The sequence below is a fragment of the Columba livia genome, chromosome 5, assembly GCF_036013475.1.
Source record: "Columba livia isolate bColLiv1 breed racing homer chromosome 5, bColLiv1.pat.W.v2, whole genome shotgun sequence".
Classification (NCBI taxonomy): Eukaryota; Metazoa; Chordata; class Aves; order Columbiformes; family Columbidae; genus Columba; species Columba livia.
The window spans coordinates 18,420,007-18,442,481 of record NC_088606.1 but is presented as its reverse complement, the minus strand read 5'-3'; the positions used below and the strand labels follow the sequence as shown (position 1 = coordinate 18,442,481).

At 38.7% G+C, this 22,475-nt stretch overlaps 1 protein-coding gene and 1 long non-coding RNA gene across 5 annotated transcripts in view; one reads left to right on the top strand and one right to left on the bottom strand.

The window, feature by feature from the left end:
• LOC110361322 (uncharacterized) overlaps positions 1-11,338 on the top strand; it is a 44,409-nt gene extending 33,071 nt beyond the window's left edge. The window contains exons 3-4 of one of the 2 annotated variants that reach the window (XR_010472816.1): positions 6,513-6,630; positions 10,583-11,338. This is a non-coding gene — a long non-coding RNA (uncharacterized LOC110361322). Of the gene's footprint in view, positions 1-6,512; positions 7,013-10,582 lie in introns of those variants that run through there. The other variant, XR_010472815.1, reaches the window with a different exon arrangement.
• The window catches only part of TTC7B (tetratricopeptide repeat domain 7B), a 144,431-nt gene that overhangs the window by 3,262 nt on the left and 118,694 nt on the right, over positions 1-22,475 (bottom strand). The gene's annotated exons all lie outside the window — the stretch shown is intronic.

The window sequence follows — 22,475 nt, the reverse complement described above, 5'->3', positions numbered from 1 at the left end:
CGGTGACCTCACACCATCGCCCATCCCAGAAAACCGACCTCCAGTCTACCAGCTGTCAGCACATGCTTGCTCCTGGTGCTAAACACTCCAGGAAAACAAACAAAAACCAAAACAAAAAACCAAGCCACAAAAAATAAACAACAACCAAACAAACCCAACATCAAACCCCTAAAACCAAAACCCTCAAAAAACCTGCAAAACAAAACTCCTCTAAGATCTCCCAGAAATCAATACAAATTATCCTAGTCCATCACTGCGTATTTTTCTTTGCTTCCTAACTGGAAACAAAATCTCAGAGCTAGTAGTTTAGTAGTTCTGGCCTTTACCTGTTTAGCAGCAGAGGTACAGACAACATTGATCTGCAGAACAGTGTGAGGTCTCTTGCTTTATGGCTGGAGATGGGCTTGATCAACACATCAGATCTACAGAAACGCAGTGGGGTCCCCAACTGACATATGGCTCACACCTTCAAACCCGGCATGTTAGTTTAAAACCTAAACAGAATGCTTTCTCCCTATATCTTCTTTATAAAGAGGCATACAAGCTTTTAAAAAATACATATGATAAGGATTTTGGAACAATTAGAAACACTGCTATATAATCACTTGAGTAAACAGTAAGAAATATTGGCAGGGAAACACCCATTATACAGAAGATTATGAAAACAGAAAATTCCTAAGGAATCACACAAATCTAAGGCAACCTATTTGTTCTTTGTACCTTTTAAAATGCTGCAGTACTTGACAGAGGTGTTTAAGACAACTGCTGGCATCCTGCTAGGAGAAAGCAGGGTCTTTCCTGCTATTGCATCTCTTTCACTACTGCTTTCACGTGAAAGACCAATAAATTTATGACATTTCTTTCTAGCAGTTATAAAAGCCTCTAATGTGTGTGGGTTGCTTCATTTTGCAGCTCAGTACAAATTTTGTTTGTTACTTTTCCCCATCTTTGGTTTGCTAAGAATTTTGAGGTTCTTCTGGGGTTGTTTTGGTTTGTTGGGGTTGTTTTTGCTGTTCAGTTGGTTGGGTTTTGGTTTGGTTTGGTTTTAGCAAACCGTTGATCTCCTGTAAGTGTGTTAAGGCTTCCAGCTTCTGTCTGTTCATGGTATCTTTATGTTGTAACCTCTCTAAGCAAACCTTATTTTTCTGTTAGCCAGTTCTACATTGTAGAGGTTGATTTTGTGACTCAGAAAACTCCAAGACAAAAATCTAATCAGAAATGGCACAGGCAGAGAGTAATAGGAATCTCTGAAGAAACAGAGACTTTTTTGGTGCCGTTATCGCAAGAAATGAAAGCAGTGCTTCGTGTCTCCAATTTGTTGATATTTATACCAGTCACTCTGAATAACTACCAGTACTCACAGATGTGTGGAGCTCAGATGCTCTGCTCAAGGAAAGGTCACCAGCCCTTTACAGTGCCCAGGCCACCGTCAGGGCTCAGAGCTGGGAGTAACATGGACTCTTCCAATGTTAAGGGCTGGCTTTCTAAAAAACAAAGAGTATTACCGTGTGCTGCCTGTGACAGGGAGGTATGGCAGTCCCTGGAATCAAGGTTCTACGGAGCCTTCGTACCGCAACAGAACAAAACCCCGCAGAAATTAATAAAAGTGGGGGAAAGTGCTTCCAACTTTCTTCTATGCCACAGGTTATTTTCAAAATCTTGACAATATTTTCCTCATCCAGTCTGGAGTCACAAAGTCTCCCTCTAGTTAGTCAATGATTTTACGTGTTTCTTCCCTCCATTATCACCCTTATACTTCATTTGATATAACCCCACATATAAAACTGCTGTCGTTTGTTTATTTTGCCAAAGCATCTGTCCAAGGATTGTTTTTATAATGCTCAGCCAAACAAGGTCCAACCCCTGACTGAAGGCCCTTAGCACTGTTGTCAAAACAGAAGTAATGTGTTATTTATTACTCAATATCTCCTGGTTACCTACACAAATACAGCCCAGAAAAACAGCTATTGAGTATCAATAGACAGAAATATCTCAATGCACCACCCTAAACATTTGGCTGAATAACCTTCATTGATACTTATCTTGCATGCGCTAAGGAATGGGGATTACAGCTTCTGTATTTCGGATACTGCCTTGAGACTAATAATGTTTAGTATTTAATTACTGTCACATGACAAGAATTATGACGCAATTAACTAAAGAAAAGTGAAGAGGATACGATACTGAAAGCAACGGGCTGATCGTGAGAACCAGGGTAACAGAAATATGGCAAAAATCAGTATAACAAAGTGGAAAATAACACCACCGTAACACAAGTTCTGCAGCATGGTGGAAGCCTGTCAGCCAAGCAGCTTGGGAGAAGGACTTGGCTATATCACACAACCACAGGATGACAGCGTGAAAAGGTGCCAGTGTGAAAGAGGAAAACCCCAGTGACATCGGGAGAGGTTTCCAGTAGAGAGAAAGACAACAGAGACTTCAGCAGCTGTGCGGTACACAGCTACAGCAGGGCCTCCTCCGGCACCTTGTGTGGTCTCCTCTGTTCAATGAAGGTCATTCAAACTGAGACACACAGAGAAACTATTGACTATTGAGACAATCAATAAAAATCTGAATTTATAAGAGGAGACTAACAGACTTCATTTGTTTAACCTACCAAATAAAAAGCTGAATTTACTTGCTATAAAAACAGTGGAAAGAAGAGAATATAGAAAAACTACTTTAGCTAGAGAATAATGTTGACACAAGAATACGTGTGTGCGACTTGGCTGTTTAAAAAAAGGTGAAAACATTACTAAGATTTTGGAACAGCCTTCTACTGGCAGTGGCAGGGTGCAAACCAGTGTTAAGCCCAAGTCCTTGCATGCTCTGGTGCGTGTGAGAAAGAGACTTGTCTGGAGCACCCAGGGAGCTTCCACTGCTCCTGTTCCAGCACCAGGTTCTCCGTCAGTTGCACTGAGAGGACAGAGAGCGTTAACATGTTCATCCCTATATGAGTACTTGATGCTTCCGTTGCAAGAACAACTTTCTCTTGAGTCCTTGTGTTACACCGAAGAAACAGGTTCAGAGAAGTGTCCAACTAATGACTACAAAGATTAAAAAGCAAAATTACGGTAGGTAACGAGCTTCTTTATGAAAGAAGAAAACTAGTATGAAAAAATTAATAGATTCTGAAATCTTCACATCCCTGAGGCCTTTTTTAAAAAACAAAAACACAAAAAAAGAAAGCAAACAATCAAACAGCAACAACTGCACCATGTTCAGAGTCTTTTGGACACAGAAAGATGCAGAATGGAATTTTCAAATGCATGTAATACAAGATGTTTGATCACCATTCAGTTCAACAGGACCTGAATCCTTACTCCATAACTTTCAGTATGTCACCACATGTCAATCTGTATCCTGGATAAAGACAGCACCTTTAAAATTTGGTCTATGGTGATGGCACAATAAAAACAATAATTGCAATTAATACCTTCTTCAATAAGCCAGAATTACATTTTGATATATATTGAAATGTCAAAATTATATTTTGGCATAGTTATTTCCCCCTTGCAGTTCAACATATTAAGGTTATTTTTCATTATCTAAATGTAAACATGTTTAAAAAGGAAAACATTCAAATGAGTGATAATTTCTAAATGTAGCTTTACACAACCTCCAAGTAAAACCTTCAGTTAGCAAATGCATCATTATTCATTAATAAAATATCATCACTCTGAATCTGAACAACATGATACAATAAGCAACTGTATAAAGCCATAATTGTAGCGTAGCCTTTCACTGCAAAGGTTATCTTTTTCTGCAAATGGGCTTTCTCTCTTTGCAAATTAACCTGTCATAATGATTAACTAAACAGTCAATGGAAAACACACATCTAGAAAAATAAACACGGGACAGAAATGGAAAAGTACTTAACTAATTTCTGATTTTGAAAACATGATAAAAACAGCCATTTAGAGGAGGAAAAGAGGTCACTTTTTAATTTGCTTTTAGGCAAATACGAAGCTAACATTCAAATTTTTTCCATGGACTTAACTTTTAAAAAATTAAAGGCATAATTATCACCCATTGTATGCCTCAGCAACCCAGAGCTCTGTCATGAAGTGCTAAACAAGTTTTGCAATAACTGAAAAGAATAAAAAGAAAAAAGTTGTGCTCAAGAGAGCTGGAGGTTTTCTCAAGGTTTAACCATCTGACTACTTCTCCACCTCTCCTGGAAAATAAACAGCTCTCAATCTCAACTGAAGCACTGCTTGAGATTTTTACTTTTATTTGATATAAAGAGGAACAATTTCATTTTCTCTAAGAAAAACAGAGACTGTAGGTGGGAGATGTTCCCAAAAGCAAGGACATTTATTTCAAAATGGAAAGAATATAATGGGAACTTCAACCATGAGTCTATTTGTACTTTCACCTTCTTCAGAAGGGAGGCTGAACTCTCAGCTCTGAACTCTCAGAACTCTGCAGAGAAGGAAACAGATGACTGGAAGAAATGGTGAGTATGAGGAGAAGTGTGGCCGACCTAACATACAAGAAAGCATCGGAGACACTGACCATGTTTAAGAATCGCCACCTGCAAAAAAGACTCAACTACAGAGATTTTGAGTTCTACCAGATATTAATTTTTTCCTAGTGGGTCTATGACATGAATTTTGTTAAAGAGCTTCTACATGGAGGGTGTTGGTCTCTTCTCCCAAGCAGCAAGTGATAGGACAAGAAGAAATTGTCTCAAGTTGCACCAGGGAAGGTTCAGATTGGATATTAGGAAAAAAATATTTAGAGAAAGGGTTGTCGGGCGTTGGAACAGGCTGCCCAGGGAAGTGGTTGAGTCACCATCCCTGGAGGTGTTTAAAAGACACAGACGAGGTTCTTAAGGACATGGGTTAGTGCTAGAGTTGGGTTATATTTGGAATCTATGATCTTGAGGGTCTCTTCCAAGCAAAATGATTCTATGATTCTGATTCTAAATTTATAGGATGCAGACCTTATTTAGCTAAAAAAAAAATACCCCTCAGAACTGTAAGTTTCCCTTGAAAAAACAGCTAGAAGAAAACATGATAAGCACATGAAAATAAAAAATTGACTGATTTTGCTTTTTATGATAAGGGCAGGGAGATAGAAGAACAGTGGAAATACTACTTGCCTGGTTCACTGATGAACTGCTGAAGGCCAATAAGCTATTATAGCAGCTGCAAATGTATTATCAGATACAGAGCTAGGCAGATCAGGAAAATAATGTATATTTTTTTAAAGTTACAATAAAAGGCCTCAAGAACTCACTGCATCCAACTTGTCAGTAATTTTCTCAGTTCACTATTTTGTTGAGTTTTTTTTTTTAAACAAGCCCCAGCCTGCCTAAGATAAAATCAACTTTCAAACATGGTATGCAGAAAGACATGATAGAAACATCACATCTTATTAAAAAAAAAAAAAAAAAAGTTAAAATCAAGGATTATGATAATAAACAGTTACAAAACTTAATACACAATGTGTGCATTGCAAATCCGCATGCAATGTAATTTTATCATCACAAAACTGCCCCTTGTTTCATGCTCATGTTCGACTTACTGTCTGGGGGTTCTGGTCGACGACAAGTTGAACATGAGCCAGCAGTGTGCCCAGGCAGCCAAGAGGCCACCCGTGTCCTGGGCTCATCCAGCACAGCATGGCCAGCCGGCCAGGGAGGTGATTGTCCCGCTCTGCTCTGCACTGGTGCGGCCTCATCTGGAGCTCTGTGTGCAGGTCTGGGTGCCACAGGATAAAAAGGATATAAAGCTACTGGAGAGTGTCCAGAAGAGGGCTACGAATTTGGTGAAGGGTTTGGAGGGGAAGTTGTATGAGGAGCAGCTAAAGTCACTTGGTTTGTTCAGCCTGTAGAAGAGGACACTGAGGGGAGACCTCATTGTGGTCTACACCTTCCTCACAAGGAGAGGAGGAGCGGCAGGCACCAAACTCTTCTCTCCGACAACCAATGACAGAACCCGAGGGAATGGCAGGAAGCTGTGCTAGGGGAGGTTTATGTTGGACATTAGGAGAAGGTTCTTCACCCAGAGGGTGGTGGAGCCCTGGAACAGGGAGGTGTCACGGCCCCAAGCCTGACAGTGTTCAAGAAGAGACTGGACAACACCCTCAGACACATGGTGTGAACTGTGGGGTTGTCATATGCAGGGACAGGAGTTGGACTCGATGATCCTTGTGGGTCCCTTCCAACTCAGGACATTCTATATGATTCTATGCTGCTTTTCCAGCCTATTTAGAATGTGTTGAGGTGGCTGCTATTTTCAAACAAATCTCTCAAACTTGAAGGTTTACCAGAGACTTGACAGTGTTATGCTATAATAATGAAACAGAAGAAGAGTTAAGCAAGGCAAAACAAGAGGAATTTGTCATGGTATATGGAAAAATAAGTAAAATTCTCCAGCTGATATTTCCGATCCTCTGTGACAAATAATACAGATCTTAAATGTATTCTATAATCAATGTTTTACACTTACGTAGAGTGAAATAGCATGTCACTTAAATACTATGCTCTTCTATTTTCATTTTAGTTGATGAATTTGTGCTGAAACATGTCCCTCTAATGGAAGTATGACTTTGCACAAGAAATCATTGATTAACTCCTTCTGTGGAAGGCATATACCAGTAACAGCTGCATGTTTACTCATTGTAAGTAACTATTTTCTGCAAGTGAAAAAAAAATTGTGACATGATGCATCAGTTTGAAATAAGTCATTCCAACAGAAAAACAATGCCGTTGCAAGTTCATGCAACGACAGACACAGATGTATTTCAATGCAGGGATTTTGAAGGGTGTCCACATTATAAGTTTTAAAACAACTGGGTTGACCACCAACGCTCACGAGTAAAGATTATTTTCCATAAAATAAATACATAATTTTTTTTGAATTGGAAAAGAAACTGCAATGTGTATGTAATTTGTTTCCAAAATGCAGAACACAAAACTACTTATCTCATTTTCTCTAATAATGCCATTCTTGCAAATAACAAAAAGTGTGTTTCTTCAAACGTGCTCAAAATAAAATTTCCTAGCGGCTCAGAATGTTTTGTTTTGTTTTATATAAAATGAGGACAACCAGCCAATAACATTGCAGCTGATTGCTCGTTAAACCAAACCAAAGCAACTGATGAGCAGATATGAGTCTGCGCCTGCAGGCCGCATTTCTGTCCCAAACCCCAGCTTGTCCCTCACGTCCCTTCCTGCCCTGTCCCCCTCACCTGCCTTCCTCGCCCCTCAGTGCTGGGAGCGATGGGGCAGGGCTGCACTAAGCTCCCAGCCCCAGATCACTATTTGTTTCCCCTTTCCCCAGCGCCAACATCGCCCCAAAGGTATCCGATTGCCTCCCCCGCTGCACAACACTTGTTGCTAGGAGAAAACCGACTGCTTGGCAACGGATTTTTAAAACAACAACTTTGGCTTTGTTACTCGCTGAACTTTATGTTGCCAGCATGAAATAACGCCCATGCATGGTTGTTAGCGCATCTGTGTATTTATAACCCTCTTGAAAATGACTGCCCCCTTCCAACAGGGATGTGCTTGCCTTTTTGTTCATTGCTGTTCATGGCTGACAACACAAAAAGGTTCAAAATTGAAAGTGGTGTGTGTTTTGGTGTTGTTGTTGTTGTTTTGGTGGTGGTAGTTTTTTGCATTTTTGTTTGTTTGTTTAATTACTGATCGTATGCTTCTACCAAGATGGAAGCTCTCGGGGGACTTTTCTGGTTAAGACAACACAATCTTACAATAACCTGATTTACACTTTGTGAATATCACAGCAGCTTATAACAACATAGCATGACTACCACAGTATATTGTGTGAGAACTGATTTGACTATAGCAAGAACATTGGAGACAAATAAAACACGTCACTGATTGAGTGAAACACCCAGTTGACTTCAGAAATTATTTAAATTTTATCTCCATCTGGAAATTATACTGAGGGTCTGATTTCACCTGCAGAATCTAAAAACACAGTAAAAACACAACAGTTCTTTCACCAGAAGTCAGAAGGCTACAGCTCTGGCAAGTACTGCATCAACACTTGGATCAGGGAATAATTAAGTACAACCTTAATCCTCAGATTATGGCCAGCCCCACATTTGGAGAACTTGTCATCCGGTGCAAACATTTTCTAATACATTTCCTCCCAGCTGTGGTATCATGAAGAAACATGCATGACCAAATTACAGTATAGTCACTGCTACAATCCTACCATTTTATCAGTCTAACCTGTGCTGTATTTCAACATTGCCTGGATCAAAAGCAAGGCTGGGTCACCGTGCTACCTACTGAGACTCCTATGTACTGTTTGTTACTGGTGCCATTATCTTCCCAGTTTTGAGTCAAAGCGTTAGAAATAGAGAAAATGCTATTTCTGTTAGTCAAGACTTAGGATGAAAATAAAAATGCTTTCAATATCCAAAAGAGAGAAAAACTCCAACCAACAAAAAAAACCCAACATCCAAAAAAAACCCAAAACCCAAAAAAAGAACAACAACAAAAACCCCAAAACCTACAAACAAATCCTCCAAAAATTTATACAAGTGCTGAACAGGTAAAGAAACAGAAAACCTCAGACAAAGATTCTTGAAACAAGCCTCAAAGTCATCCCACTGAGTCAATATTTGAGCACTGAGGATCCTGGGAATTCAAGTGTCCACGTAGGTACTCCAGTACCTAAGGACTAGATTTCCCTTTAGTACATCTGAGGGTTCCTGATTTTGAAAGCTGTGCTCCATTCAAAGTTATCACTCATGTTAGGATATTCATGTTCTTCTGTCCATCAGTCAACCATTGACAGAATTAAAGAATAAATAATAAGAAATAACAAGCAACGGCTTTTCAAGAAGCTGTTTTCCATTAATGACAGTTTTTCGATAAAATCACAATGAACATGCCGGGGGTATGTGACTTCTAGAAACAGTAATTAGAAAAATTGATTTTTCTTTGATGCACAAGCTATTCCCCTGACTTCAGATTCATTTCTTCATTAGAACATTTGATCAAAGTTGCAGATCCAGTACTAGCTTCTGTGGTTAACACTTATAACTAATAGAACTGTCAGAGTTCAAACTGAGTTCTCTGGAGATCTTTAGTTAGATCGTCACTATAGTGAAGGCGTGCACTGGTTGTCCATACTTGTACACAGTATGTGTACAGAAACCAGCTCTTACCTGTCTGAACTTTTGAGACTATGGAAAAGTCAATACTACAGAAACCAGCTCTTACTTGTCTGAACTTTTGAGACTACGGAAAAGGCATCAGAAGTGAATGATACTCCTCTGAAGTACCCTTTTTGCATTTATGCATGTGCATTTCTCTCAAATATTCTGACAAAGGCTGTATTAAATATTCAGAGTCAGAACTGCAGTATAAGATAAAAGATGACCAGTCCTTTCATTACTAAAATAAAACAGAAATTCGAAGATTAAAGCACATTTTTCACATTTTTATTACTTTTGCCCTTAGCCAAAGGGACTTTTGCTTATAGAAGTATGTACATACATATATCATAACTACGGCTTAGTGTCACTGTTTCGAAAGTGTTGTGACACCACAGCAGCACATACTACTCTGCCATTTCAATAACTTATAAGAAAAAATAGGTTATTTTTAATAGAGCGTTGATAAATATATTTTTATAGCATCCCCAGGAAACAGACCATTTCCTCCTGCCCAAAGCAGACGTGAGCTGCCATCTGCTCCTTAGGCCAGCACACTACAACGGGAAGAGCCACCTCCACAGCATTTTGCAAGAAGCTCCCCAGCATGAGGGGCAATGTGCCCCCTTTCTCCTCCCTGCCAGATTCCTACACAGAAGGCAGAAGCTGTCAGTCTGACAGGACAACTGTCAGCAGACCCACCCTGAAGGGAAGGTGATTTTCAGGGTGAAGGGAAGGCACACAGCCTCCCATCTGGGCACCATCAGGCGGAGATCAGGAGAGCCAAACCCCAACCACCAGCTAAGAAAGGGCTTTCAGCACTCAGAAAAATAAACACCTTCTTTGTATACTGACTTACCTTTCACAAAACCTGAAAAAGTGGAATATGCCGAAAACCAAGGAAAAAAGGCTTTGGGCGATTAAAGAGAGAAGCTGAAACATCAGTATTATGGAGAAAAAAAAAAAACCCACACTAAAAATAATTTAAAAATATATATATAAGAATAACATTCATATACCTCAAGAAATCAGCTTTGCTAATACCGGTCTGGAAGCAAACAGATAGATATAACTGAACTATCACCTACCTCCATATCAGACTATTAGGTTCTCACAACCATCTTTTTCTGGATCACTGTTAATTTTTTTACTTAAAACTTGCCAAAAGTAAGGTATTTGCCATTTAATAAGCAACAGATCAGAAGAGCCCTCTTAGGTTATTCATTTGCTCCCCTGTTGTTACTGACAACCTCAGCACAGGACTTCTTGTTCCACACAATGTTTAGAGTGTGACTGCCAGGAATACTCTTCAAATCATCTTCCCAAATTTGTTTTCATTTGTTCCAGTGCCAGTCACCTAGCCTTATTTTGATTATGCTTATTCATCTCATGTTTACATGGAGCATATATTATTGTTATTAATGTTTCCTACTCCTCCCAGGAAACACTCCAGAGATTTTCCAGAGCTACAGTTCGGGCACCTCAGTGCTCCCTGCGTATCAGCACAATCCCGGTGCGCAGTGACAGCTCAGTGTTGACATCCAGCCACTTCACTTGGGAATCAGAAGAATCACAGAGCCAGACTGCGAGAAAACTCCAAGGGAAACCTAATGCTTTAGTACACACCAAGGGTACAGTTGCCCTGTTGGTCAGCCTCAACTGGTTTTACTGGGCATAGCAGCCTCCATATTTTGGGGACATGAAGCTGCCAGTGGAGCTAGAACACCACCACCTTCCATACAGGAAGGAGAAGTCTGTAGGCTTACAAAATTAATGGTGAGTTTATACTGTTGACAAGATGATGACTTTGATAACTGGGATGTGATATCATGTGTTGGGCATGGCCAACTCATCAACAACGGAGATGTAGCTCAGAACAACTTGTACTCCAGCTCTGTGTCCTCCCCAGTCACTTCCATACTCAGTCTTGCCCTTGCATTTTATAGTTGTGAAAGTCATTGTATTTCTTTTTCTGAAGCGTCTCAAAGACTCACTTTTAACCAAATTGACATCTGTCTTCTGCAACTGGTCAACTCTATACTCTTCTACCAGCAAGTGCTTGCCACTATTTCCATGCTTTCATTTCCACTGCTAATTTTACCTTTGCCATCCATGCTGAATATCACATGCCTGCTAAAGACTGAGGAAAAAAAATTTAATACAGTTATGGATTTTTTATAAATTGTTATTCATCACTGCACTGCACTGCACTGCACTGCACTCATCACAGCATGTTAAATCATATGCTGCGGTTGGTTTACAGCTCTTGAAAGCCATTTTCCAAACTGTATAATAAATTAGAGCACAAGCTTGGAATCTGCAGAGAAAGCACAATTCAAAATGCAGTTTCTCCCTCAGTCCTTTCCTTTGGTTTACTACTGTCAGCTGACAGGCAGCTGAAATAGATTTGAATCCCGCTTCCAACAGTGTCAGAATCTCATCCATTTGAGTCACTTCTGTAGTTCACTGGAGCACAGTTGGCAGGAAGAACAGAAGAACAACAGAAAAGGCACTCCCACAGAAAGCTAGGGTTTGATCCAAATAAGCCAATAGGGAGGTCAATGTTCACTAAGTGACGAGCTGAAATCGAGAGTGGCAGCTTCCACTTTCAAGGATAAGAACAACAGCAACAGCGTGGGTTTGGGGGGAAGGTGGGAATTCTGGAACTTAAAGCAGCTGCTGAGTGTGGGCCGAGATACAAACATCTCCTACCAGCTATTGTGTTAAACATCCATGGATTTTATTTTCTGCAAAAATATTCAGATATAAATGTTACATTAAATCGAATGTAATGCACTTGGCGGAAAGACCGTGCCTACTAATAAAACTTCCTTCAGTTTTAGGAAGCTTATGGTTTGATTCTACAGCAAATGAGATGGTTTTGGATGCCCAGGCTAAAGCTACATGAGTTATTTTCAACAGAGATCACCAGCTGCTCACACTATCATATCACAATTTTAAAGGAAATTAAGTTTGACGCATCAGTTACTTTAATAGATCTGACAGCTTTTCATACCGTTTTAGACTTCACATCAAGAACAGTTACTTCTGGCAACTCTAACCTACCAACTTCTGGGCAGGCATTCAATTAACATGACAAAGCATCGTCACAGCCTGCATTTGTGTCCTAGAATGTCACAGCCCTCTGACCGTCTTTGGCTCCGTGACCCTCATAATACCATCTGTTCCGATGCCATTGTGGCTATCACTTTTTCAAATGGTCATAAATTAAAAACCAGACAGAATCCCAGAGAAGCTATTGTCAGCTGTCAGGACAAACTGTAACAAGGACCATGGAAAAACTGGAAATTGCAATGGCTCTGCAGCTGACAGAGGTCTGCTTGCTCATCTCTTGAGCATTTGTAACCACTTGACAAACATCTGCCTTGGTTTATTACATGCCCCCATTTAGAAGATAAAGGTGTTTGTTCTTAAATGAGAGAATATACATTTAAAACTATGTCTTTATTTAAAATTACTTATTTTAAGGTAGGAAAACCCACTTACCAGCAGGGAAATTTTAATTCAGAAACCCAGGCAGCTTTCTCTTTTCTAGGTCAGATGTCCTCTGACAGAAGGCAAGTATTATTTCGAAGTGTTACCTAATGCAACCTTTATCCATGCAGATTTAGAGATTTGAAACCATTTTCACACTGTGTATTGAACGTAAGAAATTTTGAGTCTGCATGATATAAAAAAAATAAAATAAAATTCCATGGCTCTTTACTGATATTCATAACGCAATTCACTATTTTGTCTAAATATATTATGCTATCAAGTTGTAGAGCTAACTAACCTAACATAGCAGAATACATTATGTTATGTTCTGAACTAATTCTAAAAAGTTAACTTTTAACAGCTACCTTCATGAGCACTGACTGTAATGAAGCCTGGTTTGGTTTTCTAACAACCATGTCTTATATTCCTGCAGCAGAGAATTTACAAATGCTCACTCTCACGTGTACTTGCTGATATCTAATAAAAACTTGAAGTAACGAAACAGCCTTGGTTGTTTTTCCTCTTGTCTCTATTTCTGTGATATTTGCACAAGGCTAAATGATGTTCTGTTCTTCTCACCATTCCCTCTTCTGTCCAGATGAAACCAGCTAAAGAATTTAGAAGTTATGAAGAGAAAGCTGGCAAACAGACACTCAAAGAATAATGATTCAGTAAGCCTGATTTCTTAAGGATACCGCCCTTCAACAGTAAGTTCAAGGTGTGTGATATGAACAAAGTATCAGTAGTAGCTGAGGGAGATTAAACACACTGAGCTGCAACAAATCATTCCACCAGCATCACTGATTAAAAAAACCTAATCAATGCATTACAACCCAGGAAAAAATTGAACTCAAATGTTAATATCAGATGCATCCATAAGGGAAACATTAATATCCCAGGAACTAAACTTCATAAGTGGAGTTAAGAGGGAAGCATTTAAAAACAATTGTATTTTCATTGAAGTATTCAGAAAAACAAACAAACAAACAAAAACCCAAACGTCATCATCCTTAATGGGTCTACTAAACCCCGCTACATTGCTCAAGTGTTTTGGGTCGTGTATTTCCTGGCACTGTTTAACTTTTAACAGCATGAACAATGTTCATGTTTTCATATTTCTGCCAAGTAAGTGTTTTGCTCATGAATTGCTTTGCTGGGTTCATCTGAACAGTACTAAAAGACTGAAGATTTCTTCCAGGTCAAATGCTTTATGTGAGATATGTGGCTCTTGAGCAGCAGCACTCCATTTTAACATCTCAGTGTTTTGCTAATAATTCTTTTCCCTTCAGTTATATGCCAGTTCTTAAATAAGAAAAGCTGTTCTTAAAGCAACTTTAAATTCAATGTAAGGGCTACTGAAAGCCACCTTCTTGAAGCACCACAACAGCATTCATTGCAATGCAGAATTTCTCAGATTTGTGTGAGGAAGCCAGACATGCATAAACCACACGCTTATGTTTCAGGTCAGAGATTAGCAGAAAGAAGCTGTAATGTATTGTTATGTACAGAGCTTTTTTAGTTTTCCAAGACTGTGACAAGCACATTTTTGTAAAAATGGAAATACAAAACTATATTCAGCCTCAAAATCTGGACAATAATAAATATTTACAACCATTCTGACAACCTTAAAGGTATTAAACTGCCCTCTCTTCTTTATCTCCCATTAAACATATATTGGGAGCACCGAGTTATGGTTTGTCACATCTTAAACTGATCTCCTTGCCCAGAGGATACTGCCCCCCTTCAGGAAGTAGCTGGCCTGAGAAGTCTTATTCAAAACTACATTTATTGCATACAATGGTAATCATATGAACACACAAGCAACCTAATAGCAAAAGGAAATTTATTACATTAGTTCGCCAAATCTGACCCACGCTACACATGAGGAAATATGCAAGAGTGATAATGTGCTCACCAATTCATGTTGGGAGCTATAATAACCTCCAGCTTCACCCAAGGGCATATGACAAGACTTAGTCCTTTTTTGTTCAAACCCAGGTAGGATTCTGATTTGTAGGACAGGAGGATGCATCAAAGCATAGACTCAAACAGAACATCTCAGAAAAACTAACAAGCCATTATCATGAAAGCAGCAATCCTTTTTCCTTTAGATCTCTGTATCCACACTTCACATTTAGTGCTGGTTTGAAGTGAGCTTTCTTGAATTTTGAACTTTCTACTACTGAGTAATAACATAAGATAAGAAACAAAGATCTATGGGAGTAGCTTACCTTCATTACCTATAAAAGTGCATTACTATAAACCAGTACCAAGTTTAACTAAACTCTCAAAATCAGATCAAAAAAGAATGAGAGAAATGAAGTATGGATACCAGATATACTTGTGGAACAGTCTGCTGTCCAAACAGTCATCCCCTGCACCAACCACCTCAGCTGCAATAACTTTGGAAATATTACATTCATTGAGCAAATCCAAGAGAACATTGACAAAATCTTCCAGAAGGGAAGATAGTTGGGGGAAAGAGAGATGTAGGTAAATGAACTGATTTATTATTTAAAAGTATTAAAAGTTCTGCAGTGAATTTGAGACAAGGGCCTCATTTTACTTGGCTGAGCTGAAATGGCTATCAAGTAGCTGCCACGTATCCCTTTGCTTATACTGCGTGCAAAGGCAGTAACTATCAAGAATATAATTTTCACTGATAAATGATAGAGCTGTTTTAATAATCTGCATTTTAATAGGAGGTCGATCAGGGACAGAGTACTAAATTTAAATATCATAAGGGAAAACCCTTCTCAAGTCTGCCAACCATTTGCAAGTCAAAACCCACAAAAGCCACCCCGCAGGCTCCCTTCAGCAGGCAGCGGAATATTGATGCTGCTGCCCTAACAAGACTGACTGATACACTGGAGAAACCTGTGAAGAACATAATTTTCTTCAGATTGCCAATGCACTGCAAAGAATAAGCACAGGAATTAAATATGAGTCCCATGAATGTGACACACGGAATGATAAATCAGGAGGCTTGTATCATATTTAAAGCTAGGTAAGTCGCAGCATCTGTGCCTCGGTTTCCTCATTTCTTGACAGGGAATATAAATAATAATTCAGGGCAAAACGTATTTGAAACTTAACACGTCAACCATTCAAAGTTGTTGCAAAACCAAATATAACCTTTTTTAAATATCTAGACTTAAGATTTAGAAAAAGAGTAGGAGAGATTTCAGTCATTGTTTTACTATCTGCCATACTAACTGTCTTAGTGCCAAACCTTCTTCAGCCACTCCGCTTAGCTACATTTTTATTCCTCTAAACTTGCTCAGAATCTCAAATATTCATGCTTAAAAATATAAAAAGCTGAAACTAAAAATGCAGCTATGCAACCAATACTAAATATTATATTCGAGATTTAAATCAGTCATTGGTTTAACAATGTAAAAATTTATCCTGCATAGGTAAAAAAAGACTATAACTAATGGTATTTTTTTCAAATGCCACAAATTATTTGCAAAGTCAGCGTTTAAACAAAATGTACAGACTAGATTTGTACGTATGTGACTAACTGTTGAAACTAAAAAGCTCTGATCTTTTTTCTGTCTATAAAATCCATGCATATTAATATCAGAATTAAAAAGGCACAGATCAGCATTGCTGATTGAAATGTGATGAAAGCCCAAAACAGCTTTCTATTTTCAAGTTCAGCACTACTAAGTCTCACTCGTGATGTATTTTTCCACTCATATCAGTTTAGCCAAGTAGCTTGCTGTGATAGAAGTGGCATTAAAAGTGTTAAGAACTCTGAGTTCACTGTGTTTCATGTCGAGCAAACTTGGACTAAACACACAGTGGGCAGGTTTACTTGCTGAAAACAAAGTACTGGAAAGAGTCCAGTTTCAGAAAACATTCATCCTTGTGCTTTTACACACAGATAACTGGCTCAAGCAAATAAACCTCTGATCTAGGTGCACCAGCACTCAGGTTAAACATAGTCAGCTTACTCCAGCTTCAGCAAGCCTGCAGGGTTGACCAGACTTTTTAGTCATTACCCAGTTAAGTAAACACAAATTGAAACTCAGACCATTGTTTCACGATGCCAAACACACAGCATCAACTCCCGTTTACCAAGATGCCAGCTTGTGACTTTAGTGTTGATGTTAATTTTATATCACATCATAGCAACAGCATGAAAAGATCCTTTATGCTCAGCAGAAAATCAGATTTGAAAGGCATCCAGACTTTCAAAGTGAAAGTAAAGGAATTTTCTTTTCCAAGCCACTGTAAAACCAAAACCAGAGAGACCCAGGTAATCAAGTTGTGACAACTGGGTTATCTCCATCTAGAAAAGGACAAAAAAAAAAAAAAAAATCAAAGACTAGCTATCAAGTTAATAGTGGAAGAATTTTTACTACCAAAAAGTAGTATACTGTTTGTATTTCAGAAAGAAAACTATTATTTTAATTTTATGAAATGACATGCAAGGCTTTAGAACAAATGCTGAAGAAAGGAATTGTTAGCAGTACAGTAATAGGGAAAAGTGGAATAAAACACAGCATGTGTTTATCACTGGTAAGACACTAAGCTAGCCTCTACAGTATTTGATTAGATAAATTGCAGAGGAAAAAAATGTTGTAGAACTAATTTGTCTGGATTTCAGTAAAGTTTCAGTACAGCTGGATATAGGAAAAGAAATCAAACTAGAGATGGCATAGAGCAGCAGAAGAATATAAAAATGAGTTAAGATCTAGTTTCCACTCATCCATCCATCCAACAGGGCTGGATGATGGTGAGTAGACTTCAAGGTTTGGCCACCAGCCATATCTTAGTTTAATTTATTGTCTTAGCATATAGTTATCAAGAGTGCTGATGAAATTCGATCACAATGAAGCTATAGTACAGAAGGAGGTAATCCAGAGCCTTTTAATGATGAGCTTGTGTGATCCACAGCTTTGGCCACAATGGTTTTACTTGACAGACTATTCTCATCCCCGGTTCCCCAGCTCTGGTTACAGAAGAGAGCAGTCATTTGTATTCAGAGGAAACACTGGCCTGTTTTATTGACATCCAGTATACAAGGTGGCCAAGCATCACCTCTCCTCTCCTCTCCTGAGGAAGAGACAGCAGCTTGCTGAAGACTAGTAGCTGCCTATCACTTTCTACATACTATTTGTTGCTACTCATTGAAAAAACAAAACAAAACACAGCAACTCTAACATGAAGAATAATGGAAAAATAACTATCAAACCTTAGAAAGGAACACAGCTTTCAGAGTCAGATAAAACACACTTCCGATTTCCCTCACCAAAATAATTGCTTTCTCTGTTTGATCATCTAGATGAAAATATTCTGACACAAAAAATAGCCTGCCACCAACCTCAAAGACCAATTCTTTAACTCCATCTAAAATCAGTTATGTACCAGAAAACACAGCTTATATTTAAAGAAAACTGATCTTGGATAAATTATATTATGCTCTTCACGCATAGTAAATTGGCTGAATCGTTTCAAAATGCAAAGTTCAACTCATCTTTAAACTGCAGACTCATGAGCAGGGGAAGGAGTACTAAGTACAACACTGGCTCGCAGGGACGGAAAGCTGCAGTAGATGGAAAAGAGGTCTTCAAATAAAATTTAAAGTGAGATGAGTTGGAGAGATAAAGAGACACAAAAAGACTGTTTCAGACTGGGGATTTGCAGAAAAAACTCTGTACCAGAGCAGACAACTTATCTGAGGAATGCAGCTGTTTGATATAACCCTGGCAAAAGCAAGCATTAAAATAATTTCCTGAGGGACATTTGCTTCCAGATCTCTATTTCTGCCTTAAGGTCAGGATATGATAAAGACAGGACAAAGCATGACTTTTAAGAACATGTTGTTTATAATTCCTAGTCAGAAAAAAGGAATAATCACTGATTAGGTAACTACTGGTCTTCTCAAGACCAGTCTGTAGTCCTGGGCAATGGCTTATGACAAAGCAAGTCAAGCCCCCTTGTGAGAGGTATAAAGCAAAAGGTAATTTCTTCAGGGCACCAGAAATGCACCTGAGAACTGCCAGTTTTATAGCTAGATACATGCACTGGTTATTGTATGACAGACTGCTAAAGAGCCAGGTCTCGGACACCGGGCTACAGTGCTGCAAGTGTCTCACACTCATAAATGACAACCACAACTTAACCACACTGAATGGTTTGTCTGGCTCAGATTGCTGGTGATGGGAGCATTTAATTATACTTCACCAGTGTGCAAAGTTATGGTAATAACTTCACATCTCAAATGTTTTCCTGTAGTTAATGAGTGCTCACCTACAGAATCCTACAACAGAACTTTTTTCTCAGGAAAAGGGAAATAAAATCCCTTTCATTCGTTTAAAGTTGAGGATGGCTGCTTGCTCCAGCATTTTTCACATGCTTTATATTTACCCCAAAATAAATCGTTAAAAAGATATCTTTATTTAAATTATATGAAATTCAATTATAAATGATTACATAGCAGATGTTATCTACCAGTGAAAGCCCACAGAGACCACAGAACAGACAGCCATGCATACCAGCTGCCACATAGCTTTGACTGCTGTGTAAGTTCTCAGATCCAGCTCTAAAGTAATTCTTTAATAAATTCAATGAGCATAAAAATGCCCAGGGAAGCAAAATTATCACAATTAGCCCAGTGCATAATTCAGCAGAATGTCCTAATTTAAAAAGTATTTTGCAAAGCAATTCTCATATTGAAAGCAATTACAAAGAGCAAAACAAAAATCGTATTTTTGAGATCCGTGTAAAAAAGCACCAGTAAGTATCCATGAAAAGCGATGTAGGAGACTACAGAAGATAGCAGAGAATAGCACACATTTTCAATTTCTTCCAAGCCTTCTGTTGTTTCCATTTTATGATTTTATTGTCTTAAAACAAACCAACCAACTGACCAACCACAACAAAACCCCCAAACAAACAAACGGAAAACTTAAATATCCAGAGCAACTATTAGCACTTTACTGACATGCGGCCTCTTGGCCAAACCCTGAATAACAGGGACTAAGAAGACTGACCTTTTCAATCTGTTCCATTAGTCTTGATTGCTAGTATACTTCCACTAGTAAAAAACTGTACGGGTCTTTTTTTCCCTCCACCCTCTTTTAGGTGGGCAGTTACCCAGCAAAAGGCATGGAGGAAAAGGCAAAGATTACTTTGCATATCAAAAAAACCAAAGTGATGACTTCAATGTAGTCAAGCCCTTTAGAGGGTAAAAGGCAGAAGGAGATAAAAGGACTCTGGAAAGACTTCTTTGGGTTCTTTAAATGACACTAGACACACCTTTGCCTATAGAAGCCTCAGTGCAGATCATTAACGTGTACTTGAATCTTCCTTGAAAAAAACATTGAGAGAGAGACAGAAGCCCAAAAACTTAATTTGTGAAGATCCCAACCGAGGCTTTTCAGTTGCATTGTTTTGCCACTGGCACTTTTGTATGGATATTCCCCAACCACACTGCATAAGCAGGCTGCATGAGGAACATGACTGGCAGTATTTCAGAATCAGCTGGCCATTCTTGCAGTTGCATTATACCTGCATGCTTAAAACAAAAAAAAAAATCATTAAAAAGCTCAAGTATTAAAAAACCAGCCAAATCAAGCATATAATATCAGACTCAACACAATCAAAAATGCATTGTATTAACTAGCTGTCAAAGAATAGGCCATTTTGTGGAACTACAGGGTACTGCAATGCCTGCAAGACAATGACCAGTTGACAGCAACCAGATTGCATGGCACATGGTTTGGCAGCTTTTACAGTGCAAAGACAATAAGAAATCTCCAAAACATTATGGCAGGTTTGTAGCAGAGAATATATGTATACATATATACATATGTGTGTGTATATTATATACGCATGCATGGAAGAGGAGTGAATACAGTTGAGAAGGATCTTAATCTTTTGCATCTTTCTTCCATTACTGCTGTGGGTAACATACCATGGAAGTGAGGAAAAAACAAAACAAAAAACCCACACATTTTACCTCTGGTAAAAATAAGGAAAGTCCTGTGTAATAGGAAGACTGTAACAAGATTTCGTCCAGAAACACACAAGTATTCCCATCACGCTGTCTAACAGAAACCATTGTCTCTATCTACAAAGATCATCTTGCTTGCATCCCCCGAACTGCAGGATGACCAAAGTAGGAAGGGACCTCTGGGGACCATCTACATCCAAACTCGAAGTAGAGTCACCTAGAGCACATTGTCAAGGGCTGTGTCCTGTCAGACTTTGAACTCCACATCCTCTCTGGGCAAGTGGATGCATTTTACACATGTATCTGAAATACTGTTACCTTTCCGCAGAAAATACATGACCGTATTCTTGTTCCCCAGCTCTTTGCCTGTCAGTCACCAGACACAGACGGTGTAGGGCAGGGAGTCCCTCCGCACAGGCTTTGTTATGATGTCCAGCAAAACCAAGGCCCCAATCCAGACTGGACCATTGTGATCTTTGGGTTTTATTCCTTGAACCCAAAACAATATTTGGTTGCTACCTACCAAATTATAATATTTAATCTGTACTTGCTTTATATACAATTAATTTATAATAGCTCAGTTTTGATAATAGAACCCAGTTCAAAAAGACTTTATGCTATAAAACATGAATCAAGGCTCAAGACGAACATGACTTGTATTTTGAAAATGGAAAACAAAGATTCTTAAAATCTTCTGAGCAAAGAGAGCAATTTTGGAGTAATACTGCACACTGTAGACTGACCTGCTGCAACAGCCAATTGTGATGAATTATCTGATGGGTGGAATTTTATCAGTTCCACACAATGCAATAAAAACACTGGAATGATCCCTGACCTGCCAAATAAAGAGAACTCTAGCCAAAGCATCCCTTCCTTCTGCCAGCATCTAACACTAATTAATTTTCCATTTTTTAAAATGGGAACAAATAGAAGTGATGAAATGGTTTTTGGCATGCTGAGCCTCAATTGATAAACTCTGGAAAAATCTATCCCACAGATAACACGAAAACAGAGGAAAATAGAAAGTTAAAGCTGAGCATACCGGGCAAAAATCCCTATGTAAAAACAAAAGAAAAGACACCTTTGAATTCAGAGAGAAATTCTCTTTCAAAAATACATCTCAGGAAAGTTAAATTAAAAAAAATAGACCAAAAAACACTTAAGAAAAAGCTGCAGAAAGCTGCCTTAACCATTCCTACTAAATTCCCAATAAATCCTACACCCCAATGGCTTAGATTCTCCATCTTATTCCAGTTCTGTTCAGTGTAACAGCAGTGCACGCTGCCCAAAATCAGATTACCTTTATATCTTCAGATATTCGCAGACGGTCTAAACAAAAAAACTAACATATACCCAGTTGCAGTATTTCTCTTGTAACGGCTGTCAGCTGAGGACAGTACGGACAAACTGAAACCTGTTGAAAAGTCCTTGCCAAGCTCACTCTCAGGTGGTGAAAAGCATCCAAGAGTGAAGGTATTTTCTTGTTGAAAGATCTGCTACTGCTTACAGCTACTTTAAGCCATTTGGAGTAAATACACAGTAATGTGAAAAGAAGGTCTTTTATGAAGCGGGACCTGTTTCATTAGCCCCAAAGTGCCACTTTCAGAACAACAGTTCTCAGGGCAACAGCACAGCCAGTCCTGCTTGAATAAATGGGAGCTAACTGCTTCAAGTTCTAAATTAAATTAGTGCGGTAAATCCCGATAGTGACTTTGTTTCCAAAAGAGCAACTAAATTCTAGTTTAAACTCAAATTTTTAGTAATTATTGTTGTCAAATACTAAACAAAAATAGATCTGCTTTAAAAGAGTACTGTGAAATTCAGATAAAGCATCCAGGAATTAAAAAATTCTATTGACATTCCTCCAATG